General features: G+C 39.9%; 2 protein-coding genes across 2 annotated transcripts in view; both read left to right on the forward strand.

The window, feature by feature from the left end:
* ACP3 (acid phosphatase 3) overlaps nucleotides 1–8,616 on the forward strand; it is an 85,394-nt gene extending 76,778 nt beyond the window's left edge. Inside the window, exon 14 of the transcript XR_006778488.2 lies at nucleotides 8,494–8,616. The gene's annotated coding sequence lies outside the window, so the exon portion shown is untranslated. The remainder of the gene's footprint in view (nucleotides 1–8,493) is intronic.
* A 4,311-nt stretch (nucleotides 8,617–12,927) lies between these two features.
* Nucleotides 12,928–22,906, forward strand: part of DNAJC13 (DnaJ heat shock protein family (Hsp40) member C13) — a 119,993-nt gene continuing 110,014 nt past the window's right edge. The window contains exon 1 of the mRNA XM_045791762.2: nucleotides 12,928–13,217. The gene's annotated coding sequence lies outside the window, so the exon portion shown is untranslated. The remainder of the gene's footprint in view (nucleotides 13,218–22,906) is intronic.

Raw genomic sequence — 22,906 nt, forward strand, 5'->3', positions numbered from 1 at the left:
GGTACCTCAGTGAAACAAATTATCATTGCAACTGTAGTCCTAATAGTAGTAGCAGGAGTATTTACTGTGTTCTTGCTACGTTCCAGGTACTTTTCCACGCACTTTAGATCTGCATAGAAATCTTCACTGTAACTCTATGAGGTGTGTGTTCTTTTTACTCATTTTACGATGAGGAAACGGAGGCAGAGAGACTAGAGTAACTTGCCTAACTCTCTCCCTCTCGGAAGTGAGGAGTGGACAGTGACTGTGGTCTTCATTCATCAAGGAGGGACAGCCAGTATCATTCTTACCATCAAAGTTCTCATCTGATTTCAGCAAGACCCCTGCAAGATGAATTCCTGGGTCGCTCTGAACATAGCACTCGAGATGCCTGCCTCACCCTACCTCAGACAGCTTAATGAGCACCGAGAGGTGAACATATGTGAGATGAGTTAACATCTTTAAGAAAAATGACATACATTCTATTATTTCTGAAACAAGATAGAACAAGGTTTTTATAATCTCAATACAGGTAACATTACCATTTACCTACCTGGTCATTTCTACAAGAAAAGTCTCTTTGTTCTCTGGATCTCATGTATTTTAGGAAAGCTACTGCTTTTTTTTTTTTTTAAGATTTTATTTATTTATTTATTTGACAGAGAGAGACAGCCAGCGAGAGAGGGAACACAAGCAGGGGGAGTGGGAGAGGAAGAGGCAGGCTCCTAGTGGAGGAGCCTGATGTGGGGCTCGATCCCAGAACACCGGGATCACGCCCTGAGCCGAAGGCAGACACTTAATGACTAAGCCACCCAGGCACCCCAGCTATTGCTCTTTTTATGTAAGTCTAAAAAAACTTCCAATTGAGAAAAATTGCGACAGAAATCTCCACGCGAGGACACTGGGGACAACAGACAATAAGGAGCAACTGAAGAAAGAGGAGATGACAGTGGAGACCCCTGACAGCATCTCCTGGCAAGCAGTACGAAAAAAAAAATGTTTCCTAGCCTTCCGCTTCTAACAAGGACAGAGCTGGCTCCGAACAGGCATAATTCTGAAAATTATGAAATACGCTAATGCCGATACTGTGTCTTCTATGGGGGATTATCTAAACATTTTCCCCAAAGAGAGCAAGTTGACAACCTCTTTATTCTCCAGAGTAAACCTCTTGCCCAGGATATTGGAGGTTTTACCAGGGCTGCTACAAAAGCAGAGGGAGACTTCTGCCCTTTGTGTTTGGGCTCAAACTCCCTCCCCTCTAGAAAACTGGGCTTATGAAATCCACAGCATTGACACTTTAGTCAAACGTGAGCAAGAACATGGTAGGACTGTATAGCGAGAGGGCATCGTGCCTCAGTCATGGAAAGCTTTTTCTCAACAACATCAGCTCTCAACTAGAAGCCAAAACACTGCTTATGGCAGCAGGAAGTTTACAAAGCAGTAAACATCTTTCGTCTCTAATGAGTCTGGCTTATAAAGAGAATAATTGTGTTGAGCAGATAACGTGGAATACAGTGGGAAGTGAAGAGTGTCTGGACCAGAACAGGGTCAGAACTGAAGTGCTCGGAGAAAAACAATCATTGATTTTATTTATTTGTTTTTATGGATTTTGTTTTTAAGTCTTTACTCGCAGAGAATGGACCATAGTCTTGGTTTGGCTACTGTATGTAGACTTCCCAATGCCAAGAAAAGGGTGGAAAGGGGAGAAAACATCTCCCTTTTTGCATTAGAAAGAGAAATGTCAGCAAAAGGTATTGGTTTGTTTTCTTTGTTCTTTTTATCAGCAAAGCCAGTGTGCTGCTATTGTTTGCTGGCCTAACAAAAATGAAATCAAGGCTTTCACTGAACAGCCTTCTATTCTTCTGCCAAATGCTGAATCAACAGCCCAGCTTCTGCAACGGCTTGCTTTAATGATCCTAGACAGTTTCTGTTCATGTCATGCACTGGGTCACAAAGAGGAAAGACGGATGGGAAGAGCAGAACAGAAGAAACAGAAAGCAGAATGGGACAGAGACGAAATGAGTGCTTTGGAGGCTCTTTGGACGGGTATCAAACCAGTTCCTCAGAGAGGCGTAACTGGAATTATTTATTGGCTTCCTACTACATATGTTTTGTAGTTACTTCATGTAGTGTGGTAAAAATCAGTGTTTGTGAAATCTCCATCCTTCTCATTAAACGGAGTACATTGAAATGTTCTCAACAAATCCTGTTGCGATCTTCAAAACTTCCTCTGCGAACTTTGTTTTATGGATTCTGAAAACTGTGGTGAGACTATCTGACCAGCAGAATCAAGGTTTGATGCAAAAGGCAGCCTCCAGTCCAGAAGCTTGTTAGGGAGGGCCTGGGGGTGCTGCATGCTTCACTCTGGCCCTTCCCCTGGCAGAACTCCAGATCGGGTCTCAGTCTCACAGTCCAGATAGCTAGAGGGTTGAGCGAGCCCCCAGGGCTCTGAGTTCACAGGAATGACTTGTAGTAACGGTCGGTCGGTCGTGGCGTTCGGAGCCAGAGGAAGTCGGGCTTTCTTTTCAACGTTCAAGCCACCACTCCCTCCCGTCTGGTTTGTGGCACTGGATTTGCCATCATCCAGGACCCCTGGAGCGGAAAAGATGTTCAAGACCCCAGTCATGAGCACAGCAGCAAGGAATGACTTGTTGCCTCTTTCAACAAAAAACACTCTAATAATCTGAAATTGTATGATCAAATGCACCTAAGTCAATGCAGATTCTCACAAACAAGGTTAATCAGGGTGTTTTTGTCGTAAACGTTGCCTGAGGTAATGGACTATGTAGGAGGCCTCTTCAACTCTGTTGATGGCTGAAGGCCTCTTGGTGATTTTTTATGTTAAATTCCTCTTGAGTGAAGTTGGGGGAGTGATTAAAAAGTAAAGCAAAGTACTTTTATTGAAGTAAAAAGAAAAAAAATATACAGCTGGAGAAAGAGAAAAAAGAGAGGTCAATTAAACATGTTTGAAGAGAAAACCAGCTTTCTTTGCTCATCCTTTGGGGGATGTCACCACCATTAAGGGCTGTGGTAATACTATTCATCTGCTTGCTTTCTTTCTTTCTTTCTTTCTTTCTTTCTTTCTTTCTTTCTTTCTAAATAATTCTGCATTTAATTTTTGTTCAAGAAATTCAACATTTATTGAGCAAGTGCAGAGTCCACACAAGAAATTATTTTTATCCTATGAACTAAGATTCTAACAATTGTACTGAAAGTAACACCCGCTAAAAAGTTCTAAGACTGGCTTCTTTAAAACAGAAATCAATTTTGATGTCATGGTGCTTCAAAACACCGAAAGTGGGTTGGCAATGATAAGAGAATTAGTAGTTTTATTACATTATGCTGTTTATAAACATAACAGGTATTTAAATGCAAGGAGTAAAAATGTACCATTCATTTCTGAATTCATCTCACTTCTTAAAATATTGGGAGATGGTTCCCAATGTTGAACTAGTCCTCTTCCTTTTCCCAAGACACCTTTCGACAAATGGAAGAATAGGTGAATGAGTTAAGGAGTAAAACTAAGGGAAACAAGGAAAAGAACCAACAGTTTCCAGGACCTCATTTCTTAACATATCTGATACCATATAGACGTGGACTCTGGGTACAAGTCAACTGATAATGTAACAAATTAAATCCAAAGATACAGCCATTTTACTTTTTTTTTTTTTTTTAAGAAAAGAGAAACATGAAAATGTCCTCCTTAATCCATCAGCATTGATCCTATGCAGTTTAATTTCAGTTGATTTTGGATTATTTTGCAGTTTCACTTCCCCCTTGGCATTTCTTTGATGTCACTAGAAATAGACTATTTGGCTTTCCATCTGTCACTCCTTTTTTTTTTTTTTAAGATTTTATTTATTTATTTGACACTGAGAGAGAGAGAGAGAGAGAGCGCGAGCGAGCACAGGCAGGGGAAGCTGCAGAGGGAGAGGGAAAGGGAGAAGCAGATTCCCCGCTGAGTGGAGAGCCCTCCGTGGGGCTTGATTCCAGGACCCTGGAATTATGACTGGAGCCAAAGGCAGCCGCTCAACCAACTGAGCCACCCAGGTGCCCCCATTTCTGTTATTACTAATTTAAGCTATAAATGGGCTGGAACTGAGGGATCAGTTGCAGATGAGGGTAAATTATATTTTCTGTTATTTAAAATTATGGGCACAATATTGTTTGAGGAGAAAATTTACCTATAGGTCAAATTTTAATAAAAAGATAGCACAGTAATACTTATAAAATTGATGTTGATAAGAATAAGACACAAAAGTGGTTCTTCCATGTTATTTTGAGGAAACACACCATAAACAAAGTGTGGAAGAGTTTTCCTTCATTTGAAAATCTCTAACATGTATTTTTAGTAGAATTATAAACAAAACGGACTCCTTAACAATCAAGGAGAGAGGAAGTCATGGCTAGTAGAGTTCCTCTGCTGAATGAAGCTAATCGGTTTAGAGCATGGATTTTGAAATCCAAGAGACCTGTCTGGAAAGGCTCTGGAGCTTTGGGTGGTAAGACGTTGGGAAAGCTAACTACCTTCACTAATGTCTTGGGTTCCTCACCTATAAAATGGGGATAATAATAGCATCTTCCTATAGAGGTTTGCAATGAAAATTAAATCAGATGATATGTTAAAGCTCATAGAACAGTACACAGAGTAACTATTTAATAAACGATAGACATGATATAGGTTAATATATGATACAATATTTCTTTGAAAACTGGTCCAAACTTAACTAAAATTGTGGATTAAGTGGAGTATCTTTTCTTAGCCTTTTGAGATAGTATAGAAATCCTTAATAACAAATTAAAGTACCTTTTGGAAGGGGAAGGTGCTAAATAATGATTTAGCACATTTTGCTTGTTTCAGACTTAAGGCACCGTAAAGCCACCATCTATTTGAATTTCTCACTGTATTATTCATTGGGACATTTTTGCAAAACCTGGGCTTATTCATGTTTTAGAACCAATTTGGTTGTTGACAGAGATTTAAATTAAGACGTAAGAACTATCTAGTTTTCGTATTTGTAAATAATCTTAAATTATTTAACATATATAAATGTAGAGATATCTTATGGCATAGTTTTCTAATAGTTATATAGCTTTTCAAGTAATCAATATTTACACACCGACACATAGGTTAATGAAATCCACATTATAGAGAAAATATTTCTTCTAAGACTATATAGGAAAAAAGAATAAGGACATTAAATTTAGTGATTTGATGAACTTTGTCTTATTATTTTTTTAAGTTTTTAAAGGTTTTATATATTTGTCATTGAGAGAGAGAGAGAGAACACAAGCAGCGGGAGCTGCAGGGAGAGGGAGAAGCAGGCTCCCCACTGAGCAAGGAGCCTGATGCCAGACTCTTTCCCAGGACCCTGGGATCATGACCTAAGCCAAAGGCAGACACTCAACTGACTGGGCCACCCAGGCATCCCATGATTTGGTGAACTTTTAAAGCGTTCCTTAATCTAAGCTATTCATATGATTTTTGAAAGATTCTGTTATCAGACCATAAATGATACAACTCCCACCTACAGATAAGATTGTTTGTTGGAAATTCCTTGGTTTAGAAATGTTAATGACCTCATGAAACACTTAACCCCTAAACTTCTAACTAGCTATTACTCTATACATTCTCTCTGTGGTGGAAATTCTCATTTTGTAATTCTCCTAAAACCATCTGTGACTCCCTTAGCATCTTTTCCTCCACCTACTGATGGTAATAATAATCACAACACAGTTTGTGTTCTGGTCATGGCAGAAAATCTTTAAGTTCCTAAGGAGTACTGAGGAAGGACCAGAAGATCTAAACTGTCTATCCCTCCAAGTGTACCATTTCACCTATAAATAAAAACAGCCATCACATTAACTCTTGGAAGACCCTGGGCTTTGGCACCAGGTGGATGTGCATTTAAATTCTAACTCTGGCACTCACCTAAGGGGGGACTTTGGGCAAGTCCCATAAGCCCTCTGATCTCATCTATACAAAACAGGTAACAAGATGTTGTAACAGATCAGGGCATAGGGTAAACTTTCAGTGCACAGTAATGCTCCTCCCTTCAAACTCTTCTTTGATCTCTCATGCTTGTCTCCAACTTCCATTTTCAACATAGTAATATAAAGCATCCTATTCTCTGACTATATATTCACAGATTTAAAAAATAAATAAATAAGTGAACAAACAAACAAACAAACAAATAAATAAATACAAACCCCCCCAGCTCAGAGCTGGGTTTAGATCATTGGAAGCCCTCAATTCTACACCCATGAAATAAGTGAAGGGAACTCAACAAAATTTTTATTTTTTCCCATGATTATTACTTTGGTGCTCTTTGTAAAACACTAACTAGCAAATCCTTTTCAAGTGTCTTTTATCTTGGGGGGTCTTTGCTTTGCTGGTCCTAAGCACTTTCTTAAACTGCCGACTGTGTAATCCAGCACTGCCCCAAACTGTGCATTATTTGCTTCCAGAATTACAGAGAAAGAGAACAAAAGGTATATAAGGAAGAGAGGAAGTTAACACTTGAGGAGCATGAATGGTGCTTACTAAGTGGTCCAGAAAAGTTAGTTTTCTTCTGCCCTTCTTTCTTGGTTTTTAAAATTTAGACAGTATTGGGGCACCTAGGTGGCTTGTCAGTTGAGGGTCTGCCTTCGGCTCTGGTATGAACCCAGGGTCCTGGGATCAAGCCTCAAGTCTGGCTCCCTGCTCAGCAGGGAGCCTGCTTCTTCTCCCTCTGCCTGCCCCTCCCCCTGCTTGTGCAGGCTGTCTCCCTCTCTCTTAAATAAATAAATAAAATCTTAAAAAACAAACAAGCTAAAATTTAGATGGTATTAATTTACACCCTATTATGAAAGATAAGGACTTGGCACATTTAGACTATCTCCCTCTCCTCCCTTACCCCATTTTTAAGTATATGATTTTTATTCTTCTATTATGTACATTTATAATATTAAATAATACCAGTCCATCATTATTAGTGTTTCTTGACTCTTAATCCTCGAAGCAACTGGAGTTGATATGTATATTGCCTTCCTTTCATCGATAAGGAAATTGAGATTCAAAGTTAAGTACACTGGAGGAGATAATGCTTAGTGAAATAAGTCAAGCAGAGAAAGACAACTATCATATGATTTCTCTCATCTATGGAACATAAGAACTAGAATGATCAGTAGGGGAAGAAAGGGATAAAGAAAGGGGGGGTAATCAGAAGGGGGAATGAAACATGAGAGACTATGGACTACGAGAAACAAACTGAGGGCTACAGAGGGGAGGGGGGTGGGGGAATGGGATAGACCGGTGATGGGTAGTAAGGAGGGCACATATTGCATGGTGCACTGGGTGTTATACACAACTAATGAATCATCGAGCCTTACATCGAAAACCGGGGATGTACTGTATGGTGACTAACATAATATAATAAAAAATCATTATTAATAAAAAAAAAAAACAAAGTTAAGTAGCTAATAAGTGGTAGAGCTGGGATTTGAACACATACAGGATGAAGGAAAGATTAGAGAAAAAAAATATATCTCCCCAAGTAAATGCAGTGTCCAAAGATCATTATAAACGGGGAAAAAAGTGGGGCCTTACTTGTAATTGTTTCTTCCTAGTGCAGTAGCTGCTTTCTACTCTCAAAGGTTTATCTGACAGGCAGATCTGTGATAGATCGAATTTAACTGTACCATTTTTTTGAAATTGGGTGGCTGCAATGACTAGTATATGTGAGTTACTTTTATATTAGTAAGATTTTTTTCAAATTGCCCTTATTAGTAGGTGCTTTTATTTTGCTTTACATTGATTTACTATTTATTATTTTGCCAAATCCACAGTATGGATTTGAGAGCCAGTAGCTGAGCTTGAAATACTACTTCCTATATTAGTTTTATTTTCCTTTATGCTAAGTAAGTGGCTGCCACCTCATTTACTGCTGCTCAGAAGGAAAAAGAAAGTCATATTTTTCTTGGCAAAATTAGGTTTCACATAGAAATGGCAGTCATATCATCTTCATATGCACAAAGCCAGCAAGAATTTAATTGTGTAATTAAGTTTTATGTTCTTAGATGAACATAATATGAACAAGTCATTACCCAATATCAACAGATAGACATCTTTTCCTTGTAGTTGAGATGAATTTTGATGAAATCAATGGGAAGTAGAAGCTTCTATTGCACCTAATTAACTTTAAAGGATGTTTTCTCACCTTGATTTCTGTGTGAATGGGCCATTGGCATTCTAAGAACTTCAAGATCAAATTTTGGCTCATTACTCAAATATCCTATTGTGCAAACACTGGATGCATCTAGGTCTTTGGGCGTCCTTAACATTTATGTATGACTTTAGCAAGGCGACTCTGTGCTCCCTTGTAAGAAATAAAAAAATAATGACACCTTTTTGGCATGAACTGTTTTATGATTTTTCCTGATAAGAGTGTTCAGATACAGTTGTTGAGAACTTGAACTTCTCTTGTTTTGTGAATAATAGACGGTTTAAATGTCTGTTTCCCTTGTCTTGGTCAGACGGAGGAAACTCAAACACAATGATTATATAAACCAGCTGGAGATCCTGAGATTAACTATAGTGAGGAAATCAGCAGGTACCAAGCACTCAGTAAGCAGGTAAGCACGTAAGTAATTTTAACTCTCACTACCGTCTCTCAAGATACCGATATCCCTAGTTTACGGGGTGAGGGAACCGAGGCTCAAAGAGGATCAGGAATTTGCGTGTGATCTTTTACCACCTTATATTTCCTTGAAGGGCTCATGACTAAAATCTTGTTCACTCCAAAACCTTCTATGGAAAAACATATAGAAGACTCTAGATTATTTCTCAAATCTGGTAATAGTGGAAGTGTTTGCATTAACTAGTAAGAACATTTGAATTGGAAAATCCTCAGCAATGTGTATATTACACACAAAAAAAAGAGAGAAAAAAAGTCTTTGGAGTTAAGTTTAACAAAAGAATGTAGAATGTCCTTTTCCTTAATCAATTAATTTTTCAATAATGGTTTCAAAGTGTTAAATGACAGACCAGGTATTTCATTTTCCCCCTTGATCCAACCCTGAAAATATGGTCAGAACTAGATAATTTTCTGTAATTAAATGAAAGTATATTTTTATTATTATAAGTACAAAATCCTTTATATAACTTAATTATATGTTTTTTAAAAGACATTTTCATTCATATTAATTGATGTGGTTTTTGAATGTTGGTGAGGTCCGGAGCTGACGGCCACGAAAGAAATCTTGAGAGGTCTTTGGTGCAAAAAGGTGGTTTTATTTAAGCACAGGGACAGGACCCATGGGCAGAAAGGGGTGCTGATTACATACTTTGGGGTTGGAGGAAGTCAAGATAAGGGAAGTGTCAAAAGGCTTTTCATATGCTAAAGAAGACTCGTGGGATACCGAGGCCTTGCAAAACTGTTGCTTTTTCCTCTAGCAAAATATTAAGACAGTTGAGAGCTCCCTGGACGAACATTATCATCTGCCTGCCTCAAGTATTTGTCAATGGGCTGCAGGTTATAAAGACATTTAATTTTACCTACATTTCTGTCTGCCTTTGTTTCCCACATCATTAATAATAAAATTAGAGTTCTTGGGGTAGGATTAAGTGAGCAGGGGAAATGAGTCTAAGATTTTTTTTTTTTAATTGTGGGAACTATGTATGTGCACAAACATATGTATATGTATCAAGGAAGCCTTGTGTCATCATCATTTGTCATATGTTGGCAAAAATTTCAAGTCTATATAATTATTAGAATAGTATAGAGGAATACAAAAAACTACATGTGATGAGATAAACCTTGAGAAAAACTGACCAAAAAAACCCCCTCAACCACATAAAAAATTAAAATTAAATCTGGTAGGAGATGATTCTGTGGGAGCTTCAAGCTTGACAGCTCAACTGAAAAGTATTTTCTGATTGTGTGTCTGCACAAGACTTTCTCAACCAGCACTGTCCAAGAGAAATACAATAGGAGCCACCTGTAACATTTTACATTTTCTAGTAGCTACATTTTAAAAAAAGAAACAAGTGAAATTAAATTTAATAATGTATTTTTTTTTTTAGATTTATTTGAGAGAGAGAGAGGGAGAGAGAAAGCCTGAGCCCCACCAAGTGAGCACAGGGAGGGGTAGAGGGAGAGGGAGAGAGAAACTCCAGCAGATTCCTGTCTGAGCTCAGAGCCCAACGCCAGACTCCATCTGACAAGCCCTGAGATCATAACCTGAGACAAAACCAAGAGTGGGATGCTTAACCGACTGTGCCACCCAGGCGCCCCTTTAATAATGTGTCTTATTTAACCAAATATGTATCCAAAATATTATTTCAACAAGTTATCAATATATAAATTATTAATGCAATATTTTAGTATTCTTCATATTAAATCTGTATTTTAGCTTTATTTCAAGTATTCAGGAGCTACATGGGGTTAGTGGCTACCGTACTGGAAACTAAAATCTCTCCTGACTTGAAAACTAACTTCACCACTGATGAAAGCTATTGATATCTAAAAAGCTGTGAAATACTGTCAGTATATGTCACACAATTTTGAAGGGCATCTTCTGTGTTCTCCTTTCCTAACTAAATTTGATTTGTGTGCACTATGATAGTGTCAGGAAATCTAATGCAAATTTAAATTCTGAGTAAAAAGACAAATCCAGAAAGAGAAGTCTGAGGGGCCGGCCTTGTATTTGTCACTTTTTAAAAAAGAGTGGGAGTGTGTGTGGGGGGGGTGGGTACTGATTTAACGGAACAATAGGGAAAGAAGGGACAAGTCCTCCTAGCCTTCCTGACTCTTCCGTTTAGTTCTAGTGTCTTAAGAATGACATTGACAAATTTGTACAAATCAAATTAAGAGCAACCAAGGCAATTGTGAAAAGGCTTGAAACCACATCCTGTGAGCAACAGCTGAAAAGCATGAGGGATATGGCTTCGGAATATGGGAAGCTGTGGTAGTCAGAGTGATAAGCAGAGGAGAGAGACTGACACAGGTGATTAGCTTAAAGGGATGTCACACGGAGGAAAAACAAAAAAACCCAAAATGCTCATGAAAGAGAAGTCAAGTTGGCTGAATACAAAGAAGATAGCTTCTAAAAATGAAGATAAATGTCTTGGGAGGCAGGCAATTTCCCACTACTGGGGATGGTGGCATTTCATAATGCCTAAGTCTCCGCCCAACTCTGAGAACTGATTTTATCTGTCCTAAATATTGAACAGGGAGGCAGTGTGGAGGTTTACTACTTCACTGGCCCTGATGTTACAAGTCCTGTGACAAAATCTCTGTTTAACCTTCAGGAGTTAGGTCACCTTGGACAAGTCTCATGGACTCTCTGGGTTTGCTTCCTGTATAAAATAAAAATAATACACTCCATACAGACTTCTGGAATTGTTGAAAGTCTTTGCAACCTATAAAATGCCGCATAAACATAAGTTTCTGTTTCCATGGGATAAGACAAGAAGGTCCCTTAACTCAGCTCTCCTGTTTTTTTCTTCTCCTCCCCTTCTACTCTAAGGTTCTGTCCACACCCAGCTATTCCTGGCACCACCCCTTACATGCACCTTATCTTACTGTTGCAGTACAGGAAAGACTACTACTATAAGGCTAAATGCAGTGTTTTTCTGCCCCAAGGTAGGGCAAAAGGTCAATAGAGTCAAGAAGCAAAGTCTGTAAAAACCACTGTCTACATTTCTCATCTTGCAAAACAAGTCAACCGCTGAAAGGGACTCTGAGAAATCAGTTTCAGCATTGCTCTGCAGAATATTAAACCCCTTATCAGACCTCATATTTAACCCTCATAGGATAATGTATCCATGCAAGACACCCCCATCCATTTTTTTAACTTTGCAGCAGAATCATTCATTTTTGAACTGTGGTATGTATGTAGGTATGTATGTACGTATGTATGTATGATTTAGTTCAGACAGAGTGCGCGTGCGCACAAGAGGATAAGGTAGGCAGAGACAGAGGGAGAAGGAGACACCCCACTGAGCAGAGAGCCCTACATGGGGCTTGATCCCAGGACCCTGGGATCATGACCCCGAGAGGAAGGCAGACGCCCAACCTTCAGAGCCACCCAGGTACCCCATGAACTGTGGTCTTTAGAATTCAGGCCTGGGAGAGGAGACTGAATGAACTTCCATAAACTTGCTCACAGGTAACACAAAATGTCCCCTTTTTTCTCTAACCTGACATCCCACCTCCAGCTCCTATGTGTGGGACTATGGAGTCAGACTGCTAGGGTTCAAACGCCAAGTCCATTACTGCGGGGAGGTGCCTTAATTTATCTGCAAAACGAGGATAATTCCTACTTCAGAGTTGAGGTTTAACTAATGCAAATAAAACCCTTGGCACGTGATCAGCGGACAATAAACGGAGCTATCAGTATTCTCTTCCTGGCAATCCCATAGACGACAAGCTGTAGGCATCTCCCAAGCTTTAGTCTTGGCCATCTCCCAGACCAACCAAAATTTAAACCCTTAACTGTCATTCTGGAAGTCTTAACAGTGGTGAACCTGCTGGCTCGCAATCCAACCAAACCGGATAGCAGGCTGAGCCTTCGGATTGCCTCGCGGATATTCCACGGCATTTGAAGTCCGGGGCGAAGCTGGGGAAAGGATTTAAAAACAGGACTTCAGGGAATTAACAGTGTAAACAGCTGCAACGCAGCACAGCCGCTGGGAGGACTCCGAAGCACACGCCGAGGGGCGTGGCCCCACCCGCGCGCGCGCGCGCTCCGGGGCGGGTCCTCCTCCGCACTGCGTGGACTCCGGATCCTACAGCCGGCCCCGTCACTCTGCGCATGTGTAAATTCTAGGGGTGGGGGGGCGGGCGGGCTGGTAGAACGCGGAATTTCTGGGAAAGGGGGCGAATGGAACGGGGAGAGCCGAGAAACACGAGCGGGCGGGGCGGGGCAGAAGGCGGAAGAATTGAAATCAGCTGACCAGGTCTCGTGACAGCCTGGGCGGTGGCGACGCAGGCGTATTGGAGCGCGGTTGCTGAAAGCCTGAGCGAAGATGGCGGCCTCCAGAGTGAGCCTCTGAGAGGCAGAGGGAGGAGGCGGAGGGGGCGGGGAGGCCGCGCCGCCGCGGCTCCAGGAACCCGCGGCAGCGGAGCTACAGGGCCCCGACGGGGGAAAGGGGAAGTGGTGAGGGGGAGGAGGCCGGAGGGCGCCTCATTTCACTCCGGACGCAGAGCCGGCGGCGGGAGGAGCTCGGGCTGGAGCCTCTCCAGCCTCCCGCGAAGGTAAACCACTCCGGGCACCGGCCTCTGGGGCTCTGCCTTACCCCCTCCCCACGCCACGGGGACCTGGGGGGCTAAGGACAAGAAAAAAGACGGGTGGTGTCTTGGCCGCCGCAGCCTCCAGCTGCTAGGGAAAGCAGATTACCCTCCCCCAAGGCTGCTGGTCTGGTTCCGCCCGTCGGATCCCCCGGCTCCAAATGACATTTTCCCTGGGCGCTGCCTTGTTCAGCCCACCCCTCTTTTTTGGATTATTTTTTCGTTTTCTACCCACCATGGTCCCCAGAGCACCTCTGTACATCCTTACCCCCACACACCCCTTATTACCTTCTGGGCTCCGCCCTCAGGATTCCCTTCCAGCTTCCTAGTCTGAACACACTTTCTGCTGCTTGCCGGCAACTCTTGTTTCCTGGGGTACGCGACCCTCCTTCCCTCCTTCCCTCCCACGTCCGGTGTAGACTTTGACTTTCTTTGCTTAGCTTTGTTTCATTTCGTGTGGAGATGGGGAGCACCCGCGTCGTTTCTTCTCCAGTCTTTCCCTTTTTCAAAATCAAGTTTACCCCCCAGGTGTTTCCTTTCCTGCAGGGGAGCTTATTTTCAGTGGCCTTTCCTTCACTGCTGTGGTTTTGCCTCTGAATGTGGCCTTTGGAATGGGTGAAGTAGGACTCAGACGCTCAGTGAAGAGGCGGTTAAACGCAGATTTGACTCATTAGACTTAAGAAGAGTGCCTTCCCTTAAACTGTCTTATTGTAGGTTGTTCAGTTACTCCTGTTTTGAGATTGTTTCATCAGTCGTTGGGGGGGGTTTAAAAAAAATTCCCCCCCCTTACGAGGCTATGGACTCCTAAAGTAATGATTTCTCTTTGCTTTTCCCTTTTACCCTACTGTGATTTCTTCCAAACAGGAGAGCCTATGCCTGGTGCTTTTACCTCCTCTGTGAAGGGCTTTACACTGTAGGGTTATTTTGAGCCTTTTGGAGTGTAAGGTTTTCGCGAAAAAAAATTCAGAATATTTCTTCGGGATCTGCCCCAGTGATTGTCTTTCTTGCTGTGTTTTCTTTTTTACTTTATGGATCTGATCGATTTCTAGGTTTGAAAGTACCGTCTGCAGAGTTTGAGGAAATTACAGTGGTCAGGTTTTGTAGTACATTACCAGTACTTTGTGAGTCTATGGGAATATGAAATAAGATTTGCCCTAAAAAATTTAAAAAAGGAAATTTCAAAAACTCGTCAGAAACTCGCTATCCGAAAAAGACTTGATTCACATTTCTTTGCTTTCTGTAAAGTGCTATATTGTTTGACTGAATTTAACATATAACCTAAAACCTTGTTAACATTTGAAATGTAATATGAAACAGTGTTTTAAGGAGCTATATCTCAAACCTGGCTTTTGCTATTATTATCACAATGGGGCATTAAGTCCTGTTGAGAAAATGTTACACTGTATTCCTAGTTTGAAAACAGGAAGTAGAACATATTAAGGGAGGAAAAGAATAGTCAGAGGGTTATTAAGAGATAGGAATGTCAAGAACCTTAAGTCTATAGTTCAGTTTATGGAAAATACCACCATTTGTATTCCACCGGGAGACAATGAATGTACCTCTTTTTCTAAAGTGACAGTAGTATATAGGCTAAACTGTATGAACATTATCAGTGCAAAAGTTATGGAATCATGGAAATCAGGAGTTATTCGTAAGAATTTAACTTTATCCACAAATAAATAGAAGGTAGTTGCTGAGGTGGACTATAACAATGCTGGCTTTATTAAATTTGTAAAAAGGTTGATAATGGAATCTGGTTCTCAATAGATACTAAATTACAGTTGAAATAAAAAGGATCTGCTTTAACTAATTTGGTTCCATTCCTTAACCAGTTCTGTTTACACAGGTGATTTTCATTGCACTTACCTTTCAGATAGAAGCAAGGCTGTGCAGATAAACTATAGCAAAGATTTGGTTGCTAATAGTTTTAGGCCTAAATGTTGACTGTAATATTTAGCAGTGGTTAAAGGGGAGTTGTTTTGAAAGAAATCCTGTAAGTCAGTGTTTCTCAACTTCATTAAATCCAATAAAGACTCCCTTTTTATTCCAAACAATTTGTAACAACTCTATTATCTGGAGATAGTTTTTAAATAATATAACCACCTTCTGGCTTTGGTGCTGGGACAAAAAGAAGCTTTGCTTTCACTGTTGCACCAAAAAAGAATGGGACTTACTTTAAAATCTTGACTTTTTTTTGGAGAACTGTTAAAGAACTGAGGTCACAGAGCAAAACCATTGGCCAATCTTTTAAGGAGAAAGGGTATACGTGAATTCAGTGTCACCTTCATTGGACACAACTGGACACTGGTAAGAAGAGTTCAGCAAGAGTAGCTGACAAGTTGATGAAGGCTGAGTGCACCTTCTTCCAAGCTCTTTCACCACAAGCTCACTAGGTATTCTTAGAAAAGATTGGGAAGAACCCTGGGGAGTGTCTGTTGTGGTGCTGACCTTGAGGAGAGGAAAAGCAGCAGAGAGCTTTCAAGAGGGGCACAAAACTTTGATTCTTTCTCTGTCTCTTTCATGGAACAATAACCTTAATCTGTGAAGGTAAGGGCATCTCTTCTGGCCTGTTCATTGAGCTGGGGCAATGCACGAGAAGGGGAAAGAATCTTCTCTGGGAGGGGGCACTGAGCTTAAAACTGCGGCTGGGAGGAACAAGATCACATCCCTGAGATCCAGGGTTATAGTGTATGCCTAAGACTGAACCTTACTCAGAACTACAAAGACTCTCTCTCCAACCCCCTGCCGCTATAAGAAGTTTTGAATAACAAGTGAATGCAGAATATTACTAGGAACGACAACATGCAAAGAGGCACAACACAAAGAATCAGATAAGACATTGCTTTAGTAAACCATTCCCCACCATAGGCACCAGCTATTCTGTAGATTTTTGAAGCCTGTGGTACACTGAGAATAACCATAGCAATGGCAAATCATAAATCCATCCCAACTCCTAAACAGATTAACACGAAGACCTAGCAAAGAAAAGACGTGCCCATTTCCGGTCACAAAAATTATTTACCTCAGTCTCTACTGTTCTATAGTTGTCCAGCTTTCAACCAAAAATTATAAGGCACACAAAAAGGCAAAAAAAAAAAAAAAAGAAATTTCTCTAGAGAAAGCAGTCATGAAGTACACTTAGATTAACTTAGATGCTGTTATCTGCTAGGGAATTTAAAATGACTATGATGTTAAAGGTTGAACTGAAGAGTGGATAACATGCAAGATCGGATGGGTGATTTTAGCTGATAGAAACTTTGAGAATCAAAAGAAATGCTAGAGGTATTATTACATAGTAAAGAAATGAAGAATGCTTTTGGGCTTATCAGAATTTCAGTGAATTTATAAATGGTAGAAGAAATTACCCAACTGACACACACACACCAAAAGTTAAAATGAAACACCCTAGAGCTTGGGGATAGTATTAAACATTTTAGTATATAAATGTTTAGAATCCCAGAAGAAGAGAGAACAGAGTAGAAGAAATACTAAAATATTTGAGGAAATAGAAAAGTTTCCAAAATTAATGTCAGACATCAAACCACAGATTCAGAAGCTTTAGAGAACACCAAGCAAGATAAATGCCCCCCCCGCCCCCGCAAACCGAAAACACACCTTAACATCATATTTAAACTGAGGTAAGCAAAGGACAGAGAAAATCTTGAAGGTAGCCAAAGAAAAGAGAAACCTATGCAGACGAATGAAGAGTTAAAGCAGAGAAACCATGCAAACAAGAAGACAGTTGAGTGACTAAAGTACCAAAAGAAAAAAACAGCAAAAATATTTTTCAAAAATGAAGACAAAATATAGATACTGTCAAACAAAAGCCAAGAGGACTCAAAAGTATAATCTCTCCATTTACATGATAGTGCATTCCTAGAAGATTATGTGCATATTAAACTCTGCAAAATGTACTTTGTGATTTATATTTAATACAGAATTAAAATTGGGATTGGTTATAAATAGGTTTTTACTTATGTTAATGCCCAGTTGGATATTTGAGGTCAGTTGAGGGTAGTTCTTCAACCTGTGGGACTGTCTTGTACATTGAGGAGTATCTAGCTCCATCCACTAAATCATAGTACAGTGGTCATCCCTTATTCACTTTTCATAGTTGCAGTTACTTGAGGTCAGTAGAGCCCAGATCAGATGATCCTCCTAATGGATTGTCAGAAGGTCAGTAGTCGCCTAATGCTATATCACAGTGCCTGTGCTATTTACCTCATATAATCTCATCACATAGGCATTTTATCTCAAATCAAAAGGCGGCTGAGTGTAGTGCAGTAAGATACTTTGAGAGAGGCCACATTCACATAACATTGGAGTATATTGTTACAATTGTTTTAGTTATTGTTAATGTGTCAATGTACCTAATTTATACATTAAACTTTATTATAGGTATGTACATACAGGGAAAGAGTATGTATGGGATTTGGTACTATGTGGTTTCAGGCATCCACTGGGTGTCTTGGAACACATTTCCTGTGGATGGGGGGGGGACTACAGCAGTGCTTTGTTTTTTTTTTTCTTAAGATTTTCTTTATTAAGAAAGAGAGCCTGAGTGAAGGGGAGGGGCAGAGGGAGAGGGAGAAGCAGACTCCTGGCTGAGCAGTGAGCCTGATGTGGGTCTCGTTCCCAGGACCTAGGGACCATGACCTGAGCTGAAGGCAGTCCCGTACGTAACTGACTGAGCCACCCGGGAGCCCCTACTGTAGTGTTTCTTATCATAGCGTCTTTAAAATTGTAGTCCGTGGTTTTCAACACATTTTTCTGCTTCAGCAGTTTTCACATGCTCAGCACATGCCAATCAGTAACATCTCTTGTAGTATGGAATGATTTCTAATTGTGGAAACTCCTTTGAGAATCACTGATTTGGGGAATAATTTTAGTAAGTAACTTAAACCAACATGGTTGTGGTCATCTTTACTAACTTAGACTAAGTGTCGTTCAGTAAAATCTTTATTTTATCAATAAAGATAAGCATAATTTGCTAGTAGTTCTTTTCACAGGCTCTTAACTTTGTTCAACACCCTGCATATTTGAGTTTTACTTGGACTTTTATGGACTGCTTATGAAGAATAGTGATCTCTAAAACAACAAAGTTGGGTGACTGGGTGGCTCAGTTGGTTAAGCAGCTGCCTTTAGCCCAGGTCATGATCTCAGGGTCCTGGGATCGAGTGCTGCATCAGGCTCCTCCCTGCTTAGCAGGGAGTCTGCGTCTGCCTCTGCCTTTCCCTCCCCCTGCTCATCCTCTCTCTCTCTCTTTCTCTCTCTCTCTCTCTCAAATAAATAAATAAATCTTAAATAAAGTCTACATTCAATGGGATTTTATTATTGCAGCATTTTAAGTTGCTCTTAGAAGTAGACCACATGCCTAAGCAGTGTGCACGTATTTAGCGCATGGCCATTGGTAATACTTCTGTGAAGCTGATGAGTAAAAATTTGATCTTTGATGAACAGATCAAAAACAAAACCCCAGGGGCGCCTGGGGGGCACAGTGGTTAGGCGTCTGCCTTCGGCTCAGGGCGTGATCCTGGCGTTATGGGATCGAGCCCCACATCAGGTTCCTCTGCTATGAGCCTGCTTCTTCCTCTCCCACTCCCCCTGCTTGTGTTCCCTCTCTCGCTGGCTGTCTCTAACTCTGTCGAATAAATAAATAAAATCTTAAAAAAAAAAAAACAACAAAAAACAAAATCCCAAAGTTATCTAAAATGATTACTTAAATGTTTTAATTTTGTCAAATATAGTTGCCAGAACATAATGAAAGGATTGATAAGATTATGAATATAGGATATTCCCCCTAGTATTTCATAAATTCTATGCTAATAGTAAAATTTAAATTCTAATACATGGATTTCAGACATGTATTCCTTACTCATCTAGTGCTATGAGGTTTCTCTCCCCCTCAAACTTCTGGTTAAGATACAGAATGTATTTTGGACATTTACCAAATCTTAGAGTAGATAAAGCCATTCCCTCCCCCCAACCATAGATCTGCTGGGTTTAATTTTAAAAGTGGAATTTTCCTTGTTTTGTTTTGTTTTGTTCTGTTTTGTTTTTAGTTAACTGGTAGATTTGGGGTGTCCTGTAAAATCTGAAGAACTATGGCAGAGTTAGGAATAACAGGGATATTTCAGAAAGAGCCAAAGGAGAAACCCTTGCTATTTTGTGTTGGGTGAAAGGGAAATTGTAGTAGTTTAAGCCCCTTGTCTTTTAATAGTGTGCTTGCCTATTAGGATGCTTACTGTAAAACTTCCTCTAAGAAGAATTTGTAATATGCTTAGGAAATTTAGTCTTCCATTATGCATTCACTACAGTGATAGAAAAAACAGCAACAAGTTAAAACATGGCAATTGAAAATCTCTTACCCATTAGGGTCTATTTAGTGTAATAGAGTAAGATTATTAAGTATCTGTGAGCTAAAGAGGAGTTTATTGAACTAGTACATTTTGTTCTTGCATGAGCCAAGTTAGCTTCAAAGATAAAATTTTTCAGGAATGTGTACAAACTAAAACTATGTAAATGATCATTAGCATCGATTTCACAGGATTGCTTAAATGAACACATTTGTTTGGGTTTTTGAGGTGAGTATTTCAGGGCATTTTTAAGTTTTGGAAAGGAGAGTCGTAATCACGCATCTTTCTTGGAAAAAACTTTTTTTTTGTTACAACAGCTAGAGGTCTGTTTTGTGAGAAATAAGAATTATTCCCTCGGATGAAATCAGCATACATGTGATTAAAATGTAAAGACGTATTTTTTCAATACTTATATTGAATAGTAATGGCCAACAAAATTAACTACTGTGGTATTTATGCTTGCCCCTCCCCCAATTAAGATACTATTAAAAGTGTTTCTTCAGATTTAGGGGTTGCTTTTGAGTTTCCTTTGCCCTTTTATTTCATGAATATAATCTGATTTCTAATTGGAAAGGAATGGATTTTTAAAGAATGGGGAGATGGATCTTAGGTTATTTTGCCTTGCCCTGTGGTGGTGGAAGTATATAAAAGTTCATTTTGATGGGGCAGGCAATGCAGAGGTTTCAGTATTATAAATTCTGGGCAATTATCTGGAGATAGCATAGTCCGCTGAAATTTGACAGTACCACTGGCTTTCTTCTCTAACCACATTTATCTTTGGAGTTAGTGGGTTCTTCAGTGCTTTTAGAAAGCTAAGGTAGGATGTATTAAAACCTTACTTTGTGATCTATTTTATAAGCTGTTTATTTATTTTTAAAGATTTTATTTATTAGTGTGGGAGCATGAGCAGGGGGAGGGGTAGGGGGAGAAGCAGACTCCCTGCTGAGCTGAAGGCAGCCACCGGGTGGCTCAGATGGCTGGGTGTGTGCCTTCGGCTTGGGTCATGATCTCCAGGTCCTGGGATTGAGCCCCATGTCAGGCTTGAGCTCAGCGGGGAGCTTCCCTCTCCCTCTCCCCCTGCTTGTGCTCTGTTTCTCTCTCTCTCTCAAATGAATGAATAAAATCTTAAAAAAAACACAAAACCTGTACAGTAGGTATTATACACATTACACATACTGATTTGTTACTTATTTAGAAGGAAATGCTTTTGCCTCTACTTGTGTTATATATTAAAACATGAAGGTGAAATTAAAAATTAAAAAAGAAGGTTGAAGTTCATATCAGTTTTCCCCCATACACAGCACATTCTAAGACAGTCTAGTTGTAGCTTTTTAATCTGGGTAAAAATTAATGTTTCGTTAACTGTTTATATTTTGTGCTCGCTTTGCCAGCACATCTAAAATTGGAACATTAACTATTTATATTTTTACCTTTTATTTGGAACAACTAGTCTAGTGATGTAATTGACTCAAATTTTGAATCCAGTTACAAATAAATGTAGGCCTTTAAAAAGCTAGTGTTAAGGGATTCTCTCTTTGGTTATTACTCAAGATTAGCCTTTGCCTTAGCAGTGGTTCTCCTTCCTCCTACCTTTTTAATAGGATATAGCTGTATGAAGAAATATTAAGTTAATAAATTAGTTCCTATCATGTGACTGTATACCATATTTTCAGGTGTAGTGCCAAACACAATGTAGCAGAAAAACAGCGTTTCTATAGTCAAGCTCGAGTCAAGCTCGGTCAGAAAATAAAGGTAAATGCAATTCTCCCCCCAAATAAATTTTTTTTTTTTAAGATTTTATTTGACAGAGAGACATTCAGTGAGAGAGGGAGCACAAGCAGGGGGAGTGGGAGAGGAAGAAGCAGGCTCCCAGCGGAGGAGCCCGATGCGGGGCTCGATCTCAGAACGCTGGGATCACGCCCTGAGCCGAAGGCAGACGCTTAACGACTGAGCCACCGAGGCGCCCCCCCAAATAAATTTTTCATCTACAGCCAAGTTGAAAGAACTTTACATTACATATTCATAGACTCATCTCCAAGATTTTGACATTAACATTTACTACTTGCTTTATCATATATCCATCTTTCTATCCATCTTATTTTTTAATGCATTTCAGGACAAACTCATGTTTTTAATTCATTATTTGAGAGCAGAATTCTTTGTTATAGACTCAAAAGTGTAAAAATTAGTATCTTATCTTCTCTCTCCAAGTTGTTGTAATTATGTAAAAATTAGTCTCAGTAGGTCATGCAAAAGTGTGCTTTGAAGGCAAATAGCCTTTATTAAAGCCATTTCCTTCATTTATTCACTAGTGTATCACAGATGGTTCCCAACTTAATGATAACTTGACTTAAAAATCTTTCAACTTTATGATGGTGTGAAAGTGGTATGCAGTCAGTAGAAACTGCACTTTGAATTTTGAATTTTGATGTTTTCTCAGGCTAGCGCTATGCGGTATCATCCTCTCATGATGCCGGGCAATGACAGTGAGCTGCAGCTCCCAGTCAGCCAGGCAGTCACAAGGGTGAACAACTGATACACTTAGAACCATTCTGCTTTTCACTTTCAGTACAGTATTCAGTAAATCACATGAGGTACTCATACTTTGTTATAAAATAGGCATTGTATTAGATGATTTTGCCCAACTGTAGGCTAATAGAAGTGTTCTGAGCACATTTAAGGTAGGCTAGGCTAAGCTATGATGGTTGGTAAGTTAAGTGTATTAAATGCATTTTCAGCTTACAATGGGCTTACCAGAGGTAACCCCATAGTAAGTCAAGGAAGATCTGTCTTTTTCTGAGTATACACATTCATCACTGGCTCAATGAGGGCTCTGTTTTTACTTAAACACAAGGCTTGCACATTTAGTTTTGCTACGTGTGCAGATTCTTTCGCTTATAGCTTGGCTGTAATCTGGCTGCTTGGGTGCCTGTGATGTTGAGGCCGTTCAACCTGCTTTCTGTTCTTAGTATCAGTTTGGTGTAGGCTTCTGCTTAGTTGACTCTCAAATCCTGTGGTTTTATGTCAAAATCATATCTTCTGAAAGATCGGTCTCATTTTATTCATAAGTGATTTTAAATAGATTGCCAGTTTTACTGCCAGTAATAAATTAGAGAATGTGAGAACATTAAATGTTGTTCGAAAGCATGAAGCAGGGGAATTCACTGAATAGGGTGAATCTAGCCAAAATGCCTGTGTTGTCCTGAATTGGACTTTTCAACCCCTAGAACAATTCTCTCAAAAGAACAAACTGTGAAGGTGCAATAAAGCTCTGTTGGTGGTATAATAATAAGGTATGGA

The sequence above is a fragment of the Ursus americanus genome, chromosome 20 (genome assembly GCF_024610735.1).
Source record: "Ursus americanus isolate L20-20 chromosome 20, mUrsAme1.1.p, whole genome shotgun sequence".
Taxonomy (NCBI): Eukaryota; Metazoa; Chordata; class Mammalia; order Carnivora; family Ursidae; genus Ursus; species Ursus americanus.